Below are 16,010 nucleotides of genomic sequence, written 5' to 3' on the forward strand. Positions count from 1 at the left end.
ATTTAGGTCTTCTGCCCATTTCTGGATTGGGTTGTTTGGTTTTTTGATATTGAGCTGCTTGTATATTTTGGAGATTAATCCTTTGTCAGTTGTTTCATTTGCAAATATTTTCTCCCATTCTGAGGGTTGTCTTTTTGTCTTGTTTATGGTTTCCTTTGCTGTGCAAAAGCTTTTTAGTTTCATTAGGTCCCATTTGTTTATTTTTATTTCCATTTCTCTGGGAGGTGGGTCAAAAAGGATCTTGCTTTTATGTCATGGAGTGTTCTGCCTATGTTTTCCTCTAAGAGTTTTACAGTGTCTTGCCTTACATTTAGGTCATCAATCCATTTGAGTTTATTTTTGTGTATGCTGTTAAGGAGTGTTCTAATTTCATTCTTTTACGTGTAGCTGTCCAAAACATATGGAAAACTTCACAAATTTGCATGTCATCCTGTGCAGGGGCCATGCTAATCTTCTCTGTATCTTTCCAATTTTAGTATATGTGCTGCCGAAGCGAGCACTCATGGGTATTTTGATAGGGAATGCTTTATATCTGTAGGTTGCTTGGAGGAGTATAGCTGTTTTAAAAATATTAATTCTTCCAATCGAAGAGCATAAGGTATCTTTTCATTTATTTGTGTCATCTTCCATTTGTTTCATCAATGTCATAATTTTCAGTGCATAAATCTTTCACATCTGTGGATAAATTTATTCTTAGGTCTTTTATCATTTTAATATAATCATATTTTTTTCTTCATACCTTGGATAGTTTGTTTTTGGTGCAGGAAAAATAACCGATTTCTGTATGTTAATTGTGTATACTTCAAATTTACTGAATTTATTCATGCTAATACTTTGTGGGTGAAATCTTTAGGGTTTTCTCTATGTGTCATGTTCAAACAGTGACAGTTTTACTTCCTTTACAAACTAGATCCCCTTTTTTATTTTTGTCTTTTTGCTGTGGCTAGGATTATTAATACTATGTTGAATAAAAGTGATGAGAACAGTCATCCTTGTCTTGCTCCTGTTCTTAGGGGAAATGCTTTCAAATTTCATCATTGAGTATAATGTTAGCTGTGGTTTTTGTCATATATGCCCTTTATTATATAAAGGTATGTTGCCTCTATACCAACTTTGTTGAGAGCTTTATCAGATTTTGAAGTTGAATTTTTGTCAAATGCTTTTGCTGGAGCTATGAAGATGATCATTTGATTTTATACTTTGTTATACTAATCTGGTGTGTCCCTTAATTGATTTGCATATATTGAATCATCCCTGCATTGCTGAGATAAATCCCACATGATCACGGGGTATGGATTTTTTAACGTACTGTTGAATTCAGTTTGCTAATATTTTACAGAGGATTTTTGCATATATGTTCATCAGGAGTAAGGCCTGTAACCTACTTTTTTTGGTAGTATCTTTATCTGGTTTTCATCTATGGCTGATTCTGATCTCAGAGAATTAGTTTGGAAACACTCTTTCTTCAATTATTTGGAATAGTTTGAGAAGGATAGATGTTAACTTTCATTTAAATATTTGGTAGAATTTATCAGTGAAGGTACCTGGTCCTGGGATTTTATTTATTGGGAGTTTTTTGACTACCAATTTCATTACTAGTATTTGATCTTTTAGGTTTTTTATTTATTCCTGATTCAGTCTTAGAAGATTTATAATTCTAGGAATTTATCCAATTCTTCTAGGTGTCCAACTCTTTAGTGTGTAATTGTTTGTAGAAATGTCTTATGCTACTTTGCATTTCTGTGGTGTCTCTCTTTTGTTTCTAATTTATTTGGGCCTTCTCTTTCTTCAAAAGAATACTACTTGTGTCTTTTATTTACAGAAGCTTAATAAGTGTTCGATCTACTCCCCTTACAATATGTATACCTTTTTCCAGTGAGATTTTTACTTTTGTGTGTTTTCTTGTTGCTAATTAGTGATACTTCTTTTAAGCTTAAATAAATTCCTTCAACATTTCTTATAAGGATGCTTTCTTAGTGATGAACTCATTTAGTGTTTGCTAGCCTGGAAATGCTTGATCTCTCCTTTGATTCTGCATTATAATCTTGCTGGTACAGTATTCTTGCTGTGGCCTTTTTCCTTTTAGACCATTGAATATATTTTCATTCCTTTCTGGTATGCGAAGTCTGCTGAAAATTCAGCTGATAGTCTTATGAAAATACCTTGCACATAACCAGTTACTTTTTTTTTTTTAACACTTTTTCGATGTGGACCATTTTTAAAGTCTTTCTTGAATTTGTTTAGAATATTGCTTCTATTCTATGTTTTGGTTTTTCGCCTCAAGGCATGTGGGATCTTAGCTCTCTGACCAGGGATCGAACCTGCACCCTCTGCATTGGAAGGTGAAATCTTAACCACTGGACTGCCAGGGAAGTCCCTACCCAGTTACTTTTATTTCATTCCTTCTATGATCCCTCTTTGTCTTTAATTTTTGACGCTTTAATTATAATGTGTCTTGGTGTGGATCTGTTTGTCTTCATCTTCTTTGGGACTCTGTGCTTCCTGGGACTTGATGTCTGTTTCCTTTCCCAGGTTAGGAAAATTGTCAGTTGTTATATCTCTCATAAAACAAGTTATCTGCCCCTTACTCTCTTTCTTCTCTTTCTGGGACCCCCTATAATGCTAGGGTTAGTATTCTTGATGTTTTCCAATTCTTTACCTATCATCTTAATTTTTTTTTTCTTGCTATTCAAATTTTGGTGATTTTCACTACTCTGTCCTCCAGATGACTCATCTGTTCTTCTGTATCATATAATCTAATGTTGCTTCCCTGTAGTGTGTGTGTGTGTGTGTGTGTGTGTGTGTGTGTGTGTGTGTGTGTGTGTGTGTGTTAGTCTCAGTTATTGTATTTTTCAGTTCTTTGGTTCTCTTTTACATTTTATTGTGCTTTGTTGAAGTTCTCACTGTGTCCTGACGTGGGTGAGCATCTTGATAATCACTACCTTGAACACGTTTTTTTCAGGTAGGATGCTTATCCCTGTTTTGTCTAGTTCTTTTTCTGATACTGTGTCTAGTTACTTCACTAGTAATATATTCTTCTATTTCCTTATGTTTTCTAATTCTCTGTGCATTTTCAGTCTTGGAGAAGTGGCGTTATACAGGAGATGGCCTACAGGGCCCAGCAGCACATTCTCCTCTGGCCAGCACAGCCAGATGCTGCAGGGATGTCCCCTATGTGGGCTGCATGTCCCTTTCTGTTGTAGAAGGGCCAACTACCGTGGACAAGCTGGTAGACTGTATTGGACCCTGGTCTAAATGTCTGTGAGGTCCTGCATTATGTGATTGCTGTGGGTGTGCTCATAGGCAAGGTAGCCCTCCATTATGGGTCTGCTCCAGGTGCACAGATGGGTAGGTAAGGCCCCCAGCGTGTTTGCTGGTGAGGCCTTGTTGGACAGGAGTGCTGTAGACATGGTGGTAAATGCGGCAGGCCCCTGACACTAATCAAATGGAGGGAAGATTCTAAAATGTTGCCTGTGAGTGTCTCAGTCCCTAGCAGGAGTCCAAGCTGCCTCTTGCTTTCTGAGATTAGCACGTGGGTCTCACCCAGATGTCTTTCAAACTACTGGCTCTGCACAGAGATTGAGAACATGCGAGGTTTGGTGTGTGCCCTTTAGGAGCGGAATCTCAGTTTCCTTTAGCCTCCAGCTCTCCTGAAAGGAAGCCCTGCAGGTTTTCAAAGCCAGACCTGCTGAGTTCCTTCCTTCCCAATGCAGGAACTCTGGGTTGGGCAGCCTGATGCAGGGCTCAGACCCTTCCCTCCTTGGGGAGGACCTATGCAGTTGTGGTGTCTCTAAATCGCTGGGCACAGTGCTGAAGGTGTGGGTTCTAACTAGACTGTGTTTCTAAGCCTCTTACATGCCTTGTGGTTTCTCCTTCTTTATAGCTTGAGTTGTGGAAAATTTTTTCTGCTAGTCTTCAGAGCATTCTCAGAGATAATTTCTCTGTAAGCAGTTGTAATTTTGGTGTGCCCATGGGAGGAGGTGAGCTCAGGATCTTCCATACTCCATCCTCTGGCTCCCCTCTCCCCTTTTTAAAAATATATGCAGGGGTTCCCTGGTGGTGCAGTGGTTAAGAATCTGCCTGCCAATGCAATTTGTCCTATCTATGGCCTTAAAGTTAACACAGATCTCTTGCACACTGTATATAATTGATCTTGTTTTAAAAAAAATCCATTCAGCCACTGAAGGGATTTTTTAAATTGAAGTATAGTTGATATACAATATTATAGTATAGTTGATATATATTTGTTTCATTGGTACAACATAGTGGTTTAACATTTTTATTGATTATACTCCATTTGAAATTATTACAAAATAATGACTCTATTTCCCTATGTTGTACAATACATCCATGTTTGTTTATATATAGGCGTATTGGATTAAGACAAAGAAGCTACTACCTCTCCACTCCCCCTTCACTCTCCCCACTAGTAACCACTAATTTGTTCCCTGTGAGTCAATTTCTATTTTGTTATATACATCCCTTTAATTTTTTAGATTCCCCATGTAGTCAGAACATAGAGTACTTGTCTTTGTCTGACTATTTCACTAATTTAATACACTCTACATCCATCCATGTTGTTACACGTGGCAGAATTTTTATTTTTTTAAGGCTGAGTAATATGTATATCTGTCTATCTATACACACAACCCCCCCACACACACACATATATATATATAACCTGGGAAAGGAAACAGACATATATATATATATATATATATATATATATATATATATATATGTCACAGCTTCTTTATCCATTCATCTGTTGATGGACATTTATTTTGCTCCCATATCTTAGCCATTGGAAATAATACTGCTATAAATATTGGGGTTCATACATATTTTCAGATTGGTATTTTCATTTTCTTTGCATATATACCCAGCAGTGGAATGTTTCTTAATACAATAGTTTTCCTTTTAGTTTTTTGACGACCTCCATAATATTTTCATTGTGGTTGTACCAGTTTACAATCCCACCAACAGTGTACTAGGGTTCCCTTTTCTCACAATCCTCATTAACATTTGTTATCTGTAGACTTTTTGATGAGAGCCATTTTGACAGATGTGAGGGGATGTCTCATTCTGGTTTTGATTTGCATTTATCTAGTGATTACTGATGTTTAGCATTTTTTTCATGTGCCTGTTGCCTATCTGTATGCCTTCTGTGGAAAAATGTCTAGTAGGCGTTTCTCCCTATGTTTTCATCCTTGTTTTTTGATAGTGAGTGGATGAGCTCTTTATGTAATTTGAATATTAACCCCTTCTCCATCATATACTTTGTGTATATTTTTCACTATTTCATTTAGTCTAATGTTTCCTTTGTTCTGCAAAAGATTTTAAATTGATTTAGGTTTATTTTTGTTTTTATGTCTTTTTTTAACATCTTTATTGGAGTATATTGCTTTACAATGGTGTGTTAGTTTCTGCGGTATCACAAAGTGAATCAGCTCTACGTATACATATATCCCCATAACCCCTCCCTCTAGGTGGTGACAAAGCACTGCACTGATCTCCCTGGGCTATGTAGCTGCTTCCCACTAGCTATCTATTTTACATTTGGTAGTGTATATATGTCCATGCCACTCTCTCACTTCGTCCCAGCTTACCCTCCCCCATCCCCTTGTCCTCAAGTCCATTCTCTACATCTGCGTCTTTATTCCTAACCTGCCCCTAGGTTCTTCAGAACCATTTTTTTTTCTAGATTCCATATATATGTGTTAGCATATGGTATTTGTTTTTCTCTTTATGAGTTACTTCACTCTGTATGACTGACTCTAGGTCTAGGTCCAATATACAATGGAATATTTATGTCTTTTTCCATTAGGAGACAGATCCAAAAAAGAAAGTGTTCCCATTTATTGCGAAAGAGCGTTCTTCTTATGTTCTCTCCTAGGAGATTTGTTTGCGGTAATACAAAATGGATTATATATCTAAATGTGTTTGTTTTTGTGTGCAGTGTGAGAAAATGTTCTAATCTCATTTTTTAGCTATAGATTTCCAGTTTGATCAGCTCAGTTATTGAAGGGACTGTCTTTTCTCCATTGCATATTCTCTCCTCCTTTGTAGTAGATTTATTGACCATAGAGATGTGTGTTCCTATCTAGGCTCTTTATTATATTTCATTGATCTATGTGTCTGTTTTTGTAGCAGTAATCAAAATAATATCGTAGTGCCACAAAAACAGACATTGATGAAAGTAATGGAAGATGTCACAAATAAACGATTCCATCCTCTTGGATTGGAATAACTAAGATTTTTCAGAGAGCCACATAATATTCCAAGCAACCTATAGATTTAAATTAATCCTCTCAAAATACCCATGACATTTTTCACAGAACTAGAGAAAATAACCCTAAAATAAATATAAAACCAAAAATGACCCACATTGCTAAACCAATCCTGAGAAAAAACACCAAAGCTGGAGATATCACACTTCCTGGCTACAAAACTAAAATAATCACAAAAGAGACATATAGATCAATGAAATAGTATAGTGAGCCCAGAAAGGAACCCGTACACCTATGGTCAACAAATCTACTATAAAGAAACACAAATATACAATGGAGAAAAATAATGTCTTTAATAAGTGGTGCTGGAAATACTGGCCGATGCAGGGGACACAGGTTCGTGTCCCGGTCCGGGAAGATTCCACAAGCCGCAGAGCGGCTGGGCCCGTGAGCCATGGCCGCTAGGCCTGCGCGTCCGGAGCCTGTGCTCCGCAACGGGAGAGGCCACAACAGTGAGAGGCCCGCGTACCGCAAAAAAAAATAAAAATAATGTGATTAGAACATTTCCTCACACCATACACAAAAGCAAACTCAAAATGATTAGGGACCTAAATGGAATACCTCAAACCCTAAAACTCCTAGGAGAGAACATAGGCTGAGCACTCTTTGTCACAAATGGGAACACTTTCTTTGGATTTGTCACCTAAGGGGAAAAGACATAAAAGGAAAAAGAAACAAATGAGACCTAATTAAAATCTTTTGCAGAGCAAAGGAAATGTTAGACAAAATGAAAAGATAGCCTACAGAATGGGAGAAAAATATACACAAAGGATGTGATGGAGAAGGGGTTAATATCCAAATTATATAAAGTGGGGCTTCCCTGGTGGCGCAGTGGTTGAGAGTCCGCCTGCCAATGCAGGCGACACGGGTTCATGCCCTGGTCCGGGAGGATCCCACATGCCGCGGAGCAGCTGGGCCCGTGAGCCATGGCTGCTGAGCCTGCGCATCTGGAGCCTGTGCTCCACAACGGGAGAGGCCACAGCGGTGAGAGGCCCGCGTACCGCAAAAAAAAAAACAAAACAAAAACAAATTATATAAAGTGGTCATCCACTCAGTATCAAAAAACAAAAAAAGATGAAAAATGGAGAGAAACCCGTAATAGACTTTTTCCACAGAAGATGTAGAGATAGCCAACAGGCAAATGAAAAAATGCTAAATATCACTAATCACTGGATAAATGCAAATCAAAACCAGAATGAGACATCACCTCACATCTGTCAAAATGGCTCTCATCAAAAAGTCTAAAGATAACAAATGTTAGTGGGGATTGTGAGGAAAGGGAACCCTAGTACACTGTTGGTGAGATTGTAAATTTGTGCAACCACTATGAAAATATTACTGAGGTGGTCAAAAAACTAAAATGAGACCTACTGTATTAAGAAAAAATTCCATATTACTCAGCCGTAAATAGAAAGGAAATTGAGTTATTTGTAGTGAGGTGGATGGACCTAGAGTCTGTCATACAGAGTGAAGTAAGTCAGAAAGAGAAAAACAAATACCATATGCTAACACATATACATGGAATCTAAAAAAAAAAAAAAGGTTCTGATGAACCTAGGGGCAGAACAGGAATAAAGACACAGATGTAGGGAATGGACTTGAGGACACCGGGAGGGGGAAGGGTAAGGGTAAGCTGGGACGAAGTGAGAGTAGCAATGACATATATACACTACCAAATGTAAAATAGATAGCCAGTGGGAAGCAGCCACATAGCACAGGGAGATCAGCTCAGTGCTTTGTGACCACCTAGAGGGGTGGGACAGGGAGAGTGGGAAGGAGATGCAAGAGGTAGGGGATATGAGGATATATGTATACATATAACTGATTCACTTTGTTATACAGCAGAAACTAACACAACATTGTAAAGCAATTATACTCCAATAAAGAGTTAAAAAAAAAAAAGAAACAATTCCACTGGTGGGTATATACCCAAAGAAAGTGAAAACACCAATTTGAAAAGATACATGCACCCCAATATTTATAGCAGCATTATTTCCAATGGCCAAGATATGGCAGCAAACTATCAACAGATGAATGGATAAAATATATTAAATATATATGTATATAATGGGACATTAATCTGCCATTAAATATAAAAATACTGCCATGTGCTACAACATGGATGGACCTAGAGTGTATTATACTTAGTGAAATCAGTCAAATACTCTATTCAATTTTTTAGATTCCACATGTAAGTTAGAACAAAGGAATTTATATAAGAAAACAGAAATCGGCTCACAGAGAACAAATTAGGGAGAACTATTTGGGAGAGTGAAGGGGGAGAGAGAGATAGTAGCTTTTATCTCTTGATCCAATACCCCTATGTACAGAATAAACAAGGATGTATTGTACAACATAAGGAAATAGAGTCATCATTTTGTAATAACCTCAAATGGAGTATAATCTATAAAATGTTAAACCACTATGTTGTACCCCTGACACTAATATAATACTATATATCAACTATACTTCAATTTAAAATCTCCCTACTGTGTTTGAATGAATTTTTTTTTAACAAGATTAATTATATACTGTGTACAAGAAATCTGTGTTAACTTTAGGCCATAGATAGGATAAAACTGAAAGACTGGAAATAAGATACTCCATGCAAATGATAATTACAGAATAATCTAGTATCAGGCAAAATAGACTTTAAGACAAACCTCTCAAAGAATCAAAGGTTATTATATAATGATATAGGGATTAATGCATTAAGAAATAATGAGTTATAAATAAGTATGGATCCAACACTGGAGCCTCTAAATATAGAAAGAAAATATTAACAGATATGAAGTGGAAAATGTGCAGAAATATAAGAATGGTAAGAAACTTCACTACCCAACTTTCAGCATTGATATTCAGCCTAGATGGTCTATACAATCAGGAAACTTTGGGCTTAACATTACACTCACTATCAAGTGAACCTAACAGACGTATATAGTACATTCCACTCAACAGCAGTGAAACGCCCATTCTTCTTAAGTGTACATAGAATATTTCCTAGGATGGATAATATATTAAGCCACAAAACAAGACTTCAAGAATCCAAGAAGATTAAAATCATATCAAGTATCTTTTCCAGCCACAATGCTATGAAACTGAAATTCAGTATTAGGAAGAATAATTGAAAATTCAAGAGCACTTAGATAGTGAACAACAAGCTATTGAACAACCAATGCATGCAACAATAAATCAAAAGGGATATCAAACAATATCTTAAAGCAAACAAATGTGGAAACACAAAGTACCTAAACATATGGAATATAGTAAACACAATTCAGAGAGATGTGTTTACAGTGAGAAATGCATATATTTTACAAAAGGGGAGAGGGGAGCCAGAGGATGGAGTACGGAAGATCCTGAGCTCACCTCCTCCCATGGGCACACCAAAATTACAACTGCTTACAGAGAAGTTACCTCTGAGAATGCTCTGAAGACTAGCAGAAAAAATTTTCCACAACTCAAACTATAAAGAAGGAGAAACCACAAGGCATGTAAGTGGATTGGAAACACAGTCTAGTTAGAACCCACACCTTCAGCACTGTGCTCCACGATTTACAGATACCACAACTGGATAGGTCCTCCCCAAGGAGGGAAGGGCCTGAGCCCTGCATCAGGCTGCCCAACCCAGAGTTCCTGCATTGGGAAGGAAAGAACACAGCAGGTCTGGCTTTGAAAACCTGCAGGGCTTCCTTTCAGAAGAGCTGGAAGTTAAAGGAAATTGAGACTTCACTCTTAAAGGGCACACACCAAACCTCACATGTTCTCAATCTCTGTGCAGAGCCAGTAGTCTGAAAGACATCTGGGTCAGACCCACATGCTAATTCCAGAAAGCAAGAGGCAGCTTGGACTCCTGCTAGGGACTGAGACACTCACAGGCAACATTTTAGAATCTTCCTTCTAACTGATTAGTATCAGAGGCCTGCCCCATCTACCACGGGGTCTACAGCACTCCTGCACCACAAGGCCTCACAAGCAAACACACTGGGGGCCTTCCCTACCCACCTGTGCACCTGGAGCAGACCCATAATGGAGGGCTGCCTTGCCTATGAGCACACCCACAGCAATCACAAAATGCAGGACCTCACAGACATTTAGACCAGGGTCCAACCCCACCTGACAGCTTGTGCACAACAGTTGACACTTCTACAACAGAAAGGGACATGCAGGGTACATAGGGGACGTCCCTGCAGCATCTGGCTGTGCTGCCCAGAGGAGAATGTGCTGCTGGGCCCTGTAGACCATCTCCTGTATAAGGCCACTTCTCCAAGACTGAAAAATGTCATGAACTGAACCTAGTGAGTGAAAATGCACAAAGAATTAAGACACATAAGGGAGTAGATGAATACATTACAAATGAAATAACAAGACACAACATCAGAAGAAGAACTAGACAAAACAGGGAAACACTACCTGAAAAAAAGTGTTCAATGTAATGATTATGATGCTCATTCAAGTCAGAAGAATAAACACAGTGAGAGCGTAATAAAATGTAAAAAATGAACCAAAGAGCTGAAAACTACAATAACTGAGATGAAAACACACACACACACACACACACACACACACACACACACACTAAAGGGAAGCAATGTTAGATTATGTAATACAGAAGAACAGATCTGTGATCTGGAAGTCAAAGAAGTGAAACTTACCCGAATTGAATAGCAAGAAGAAAAAATAATTAAAATGATAGATAAAGGGACTTCTGGCACAATATCAAGAATACTAACTCTAGCGTTATAGGGGTCCCAGAAAGAGGAGAAAGAGAATAAGAGGCAGATAACTTATTAGAGGACATAATAACTGACAATTTTCCTGACCTGGTAAATGTAACAGACATCCAGTTCCAGAAAAACAGAGTGCCAAACAAGCTGAAGACAAACAGATCCATACCAAGACATATCATAGATAAAATGTCAAAAATTAAAGACAAAGAGGGATCATAGAAGCAGTGAAATAAAATTAGCTGGTTATGTGCAAGGTGTTCTCATAATACTATCAGGTGACTTTTCAGCATATTTGCAGACCAGAAATGAATGACAGGATATATTCAATGGGCTTAAAGGGAAAAGGCTACGACAAGAATACTGTACCAACACGATTATTATTCAGAATCGAAAGAGAGATCAAGTGTTTCCCAGACAAGCAAAAGCTAAATGAATTCATCACTAATAAAACATGCTTACAAGAAATGTTGAAGAAATGTATTTAAGCTTAAAATTAGTATCACTAATTAGTAACAAGAAAACACACAAAAGTAAAAATCTCACTGGAAAAGGTATACATACAGTAAGAGTAGGAGATTAAACACTTACTCTTTTCAAAAGCTTAATAAGACAAATGTATGTTTTTTAAAGAATAAGAAGACCCAAATACATCAGAAGTGAAAGTGATGAAGTTACAACAGACACCATAGTAAAACAAAGTATCATAAGAGATTACTACAAACAATTACACACTAAAAAATTGGACAACCTATAAGAAATGGATAAATTCCTAGAATTATAATTCTTCCAAGATTGAATCAGGAATAAAAAAATCTAAACAGATCAATTGCTAGTAATGAAATTGAATCTGTAATCAAAAAACTTCCAATAAACAAAAGTCCAGGGTCAGGTGGCTTCACTGATAAAGCACAACTACCCTCTCAACTATTAAACAACTACCCTCTCAAACCATTCCAAACAATTGAAGGAGTGTTTCCGTACTAATTTTCTGAGACCAGCATTACCCATATATGAAAACCAGATAAAGATATTACAAAAAAAAAAAAAGATTACAGGCCAATATTCCTGATGAACACAGATGCAAAAATCCTCAACAAAATATTAGCAAACTGAATTCAACAATACATTAAAAGAACCATACCCCATGATCATGTGGATTTATCTCAGTGATGCAGGGATGATTCAATATATGCAAATCAGTTAAATGACACACCAGATTAGGGGCTTCTCTGGTGGCACAGTGGTTGAGAATCCGCCTGCCAATGCAGGGGACACAGGTTCGAGCCCCGGTCCTGGAAGATCCCACGTGCCGTGGAGCAACTAAGCCCATGTGCCACAACTACTAAGCCTGTGCTCTAGACCCCATGAGCCACAACTACTGAGCCCGTGGGCCGCAACTACTGAAGCCCGCACACCTAGAGCCCATGCTCCGCAATGAGAAGCCAATGCACTGCAACAAAGAGTAGCCCCTGCTCGCTGCAACTAAAGAAAGCCTGCACGCAGCAGCGAAGACCCAACACAGCCAAAAATAAATAAAATTTATTTTTAAAAAAATGACGCACTAGGTTAGCATAACAAAGGATAAAACCAAATGATCATAGCTCCAGCAAAAGCAACTGACAAAAATTCAATGAACTTCAAAATCTGATTTATGAGAAAATCTCTCAACAAAGTTGGTATAGAGGCAACATACCTTTATATAATAAAGGGCATATATGACAAAACCACAGCTAACGTCATACTCAATGATGAAAAGTTGAAAGCATTTCCCCTAAGAACAGGAGCAAGACAAGGATGACTGTTCTCACCACTTTTATTCAACATAGTATTAATAATCCTGGCCACAGCAAAAAGACAAAAATAAAAAAGGGGATCTAGTTTGTAAAGGAAGTAAAACTGTCACTGTTTGAACATGACACATAGAGAAAACCCTAAAGATTTCACCCACAAAGTATTAGCATGAATAAATTCAGTAAATTTGAAGTATATACAATATACAGAAACCTGTTATTTTTTCCTGCACCAATAACAAACTATCAGAGGAATTAAGAAAAATATTGTTTATATTAAAATAATAAAAGACCTAGGAATAAATTTAACCACAGATGTGAAAGATTTATATACTGAAAAGTATAAGAGATCAATGAAAGAAATGGAAGATAAAACAAATGGGAAGATAACACAAATAAATGAAAAGATAACTCATACTCTTGGATTGGAATAATTAATATGTTAAAAAGAGCCATACTTCTCCAAGCAACCTACAGATATAAAGCATTCCCTATCAAAATACCCATGACATTTTTCACAGAACTAGAACAAATAATCCTAAAAGAAATATAGAACCACAAAATACCCTCATTGCTGTTTTTTCTCAGGATTGCTTTAGCAAAGATGGAGATATCATGCTCCCTGACTACAAAGCTACAATAATCACAAAAACAGACTCAGAGATCAATGGAATAAGATAGAGGCCTGAAAGGATCCCACACACTTACGGTCAATAAATCTACTACAAAGGAATCAAAAATGAAGAAAAGACAGTGTCTTCAATAAATGGTGCTGGGAAAACTGGAACACTACAGGTAAAATAATGAGATTAGAACATTTCCTCACACCATACACAAAAATACTCCAAGTGGATTAAGGACCTAAATGTAATACCCCAAACCCTAAAGCTCCTAGGAGTGAACATACGCTGAACACTCTTTGGCATAAATTGTAGCAATATTTTTTTTGATTAGTCTTGTAAGGCAAAAGAAATAAAAGCAAAACTAAATGTGATCTAAATAACTTAAGTCTTTGTGCAGCAATGAAAACCATCAAGAAAATAAGTCAAACTACAAAATGGGAGAAAATATTTGCAAATGATATGACTGACAAAGGATTAATATCCAAAATATATAAATGGCTCATACAAGTCAATATCAAAAAAGAACAAACAACACAATCAGTAATGGGCAGAAGATATGAATAGGCATCCTTCCAAAGAAGCCATACAGATGGCTAATAGACACATGAAAAAATGCTCAACATCACTAATTATTAGAGAAGTTCCATTCAAAACAATGAGACATCAACCTCACACCTGTCAAAACAGCTCTCATCAAAATGTCTACAAATAACAAACTTTGGAGATGTGGAGAAAAGTCAACCCTGTACACTGCTGGTAGGACTGTAAACTGTTCCAGCCATGATGGAAAATAGTATGGTGGTTCCTCAAAAGGCTAAAAATAGAACTACAATATGATCCCTCAGTAACTCTCCTGGGCACATATTCAAAAAAAAGATGAAAACACCAATTCAAAAAGATACATAAACCCCAAATGTTCAGAGCAGCACTACTGACAGTGGCCAAGATATGAAAGCAACCCAAATTCCCATGAACAGACAAATGGATAACAAAAATATGTTAGATAGATAGATAGATAGATAGATAGATAGATAGATAGATAGATGGAATATTACACAGCCATAAACAAATGAAATTCTGCCATTTGCAGCAACATGGATGGACCTAGAGAGTACTGTGCTTAATGAAGTAAATCAGAGAAAGACAAATACTGTGTGATATGTGTAATCTAAAAATAATACAAACGTATATGCAAAATGGAAACAGACTCACAGGTATATAAACAAACTAGTGATTACCAGTGGAGAGGGGTCAGGGGTGGAGCAAATTAGGCATATAGGATTAAGAGGTACAAACTACTATGTACAAAATAGATGAGCAACAAATATATACTGTATAGGACAGAGAATTATAGCCATTATCTTATAATAACTTTTAATCAAGTATAATCTGTAAAAAATACTGGATAACTATGCTGTACACCTGGAGCTAATATTATATTGTAAATAAAATATAATTTTAAAAAATAAAATAATTGCATAGAGGAGCTGAATACATATTTTGCTAAAAAAAAAAAAAAAAATAGAGAGATGGCCAAAAGGCATATGGAAACATGGTCAGCATCACTAATCAACAGGGAAATGTAAATCAAAACCACAAAAAGATATAACCTTACAGTTCTCAGGATAGCTATCATGAAAATGACAATTAAGAAGTGTTGCAGAGGGCTTCCCTGGTGGCACAGTGGTTGAGAGTCTGCCTGCCAATGCAGGGGACACGGGTTTGTGCCCCAGTCCGGGAAGATCCCACATACTGCAGAGCGGCTGGGCCCGTGAGCCATGGCCACTGAGCCTGCGCGTCTGGAGCCTGTGCTCTGCAATGGGAGAGGCCACAACAGTGAGGGGCCCGCGTACTGTAAAAAAAAAAAAAAAAAAAAAAAGTGTTGCGGAGGATGTAGAGAAGAGAGAATTCACCTGCACTCCTAGTGGGAATGTAAATCAGTGCAGCCTCTATTGAAAACAGTGTGGACGGTACTGAAAACATAAAAAATAAAACTGCTATATGATCTAGCAATTCCACTTTGGGTTATTTATCCAAAGAAAACAAAATGAAACACTAATTTAAAGAGATATATACACCTTTATGTTCACTGCAACATTATTTTAAATAGCCAATATATGGTAGCAACCTAAATGTTCAATGTTAGATAAATGGATAAAAAGGTGAGACATATAGAGACAGGAAAAGATGGTGGAAGAGTAGGATGCAGAGATCACCTTCCTCCCCACAGATACATCAGAAATACATCTACACGTGGAACAACTCCTACAGAACACCTACTGAACGCTGGCAGAAGACCTCAGACCTCCCAGAAGGCAAGAAATTCCCCCTTGTACCTGGGTAAGGCAAAAGAAAAAAGGAAAAACAGAGACAAAAGAATAGGGACGGAACCTACACCAGTGGGAGGGAGCTGTGAAGGAGGAAAGGTTTCCACACACTAGGAAGCCCCTTCGCCGGCGGAGACTGGGTGTTGGAGGGTGAAAGCTTTGGAGCTGTGGAGGAGAGCACAGCAACAGGGGTGCGGAGGGCAAAGCGGAGAGATTCCCGCACAGAGGATCGGTGCCAACCAGCACTCAC

At 37.5% G+C, this 16,010-nt stretch overlaps 1 long non-coding RNA gene and 1 other non-coding gene across 2 annotated transcripts in view; one reads left to right on the top strand and one right to left on the bottom strand.

The window, feature by feature from the left end:
• Positions 1-16,010, top strand: part of LOC141277210 (uncharacterized) — a 120,739-nt gene that overhangs the window by 80,163 nt on the left and 24,566 nt on the right. The window lies entirely within an intron of this gene.
• On the bottom strand, positions 395-500 carry LOC117309317 (U6 spliceosomal RNA). The gene has a single exon (XR_004523604.1). It is a non-coding gene; the product is annotated as a U6 spliceosomal RNA (small nuclear RNA).

The sequence above is a fragment of the Tursiops truncatus genome, chromosome 19 (assembly GCF_011762595.2).
Source record: "Tursiops truncatus isolate mTurTru1 chromosome 19, mTurTru1.mat.Y, whole genome shotgun sequence".
Taxonomy (NCBI): domain Eukaryota; kingdom Metazoa; phylum Chordata; class Mammalia; order Artiodactyla; family Delphinidae; genus Tursiops; species Tursiops truncatus.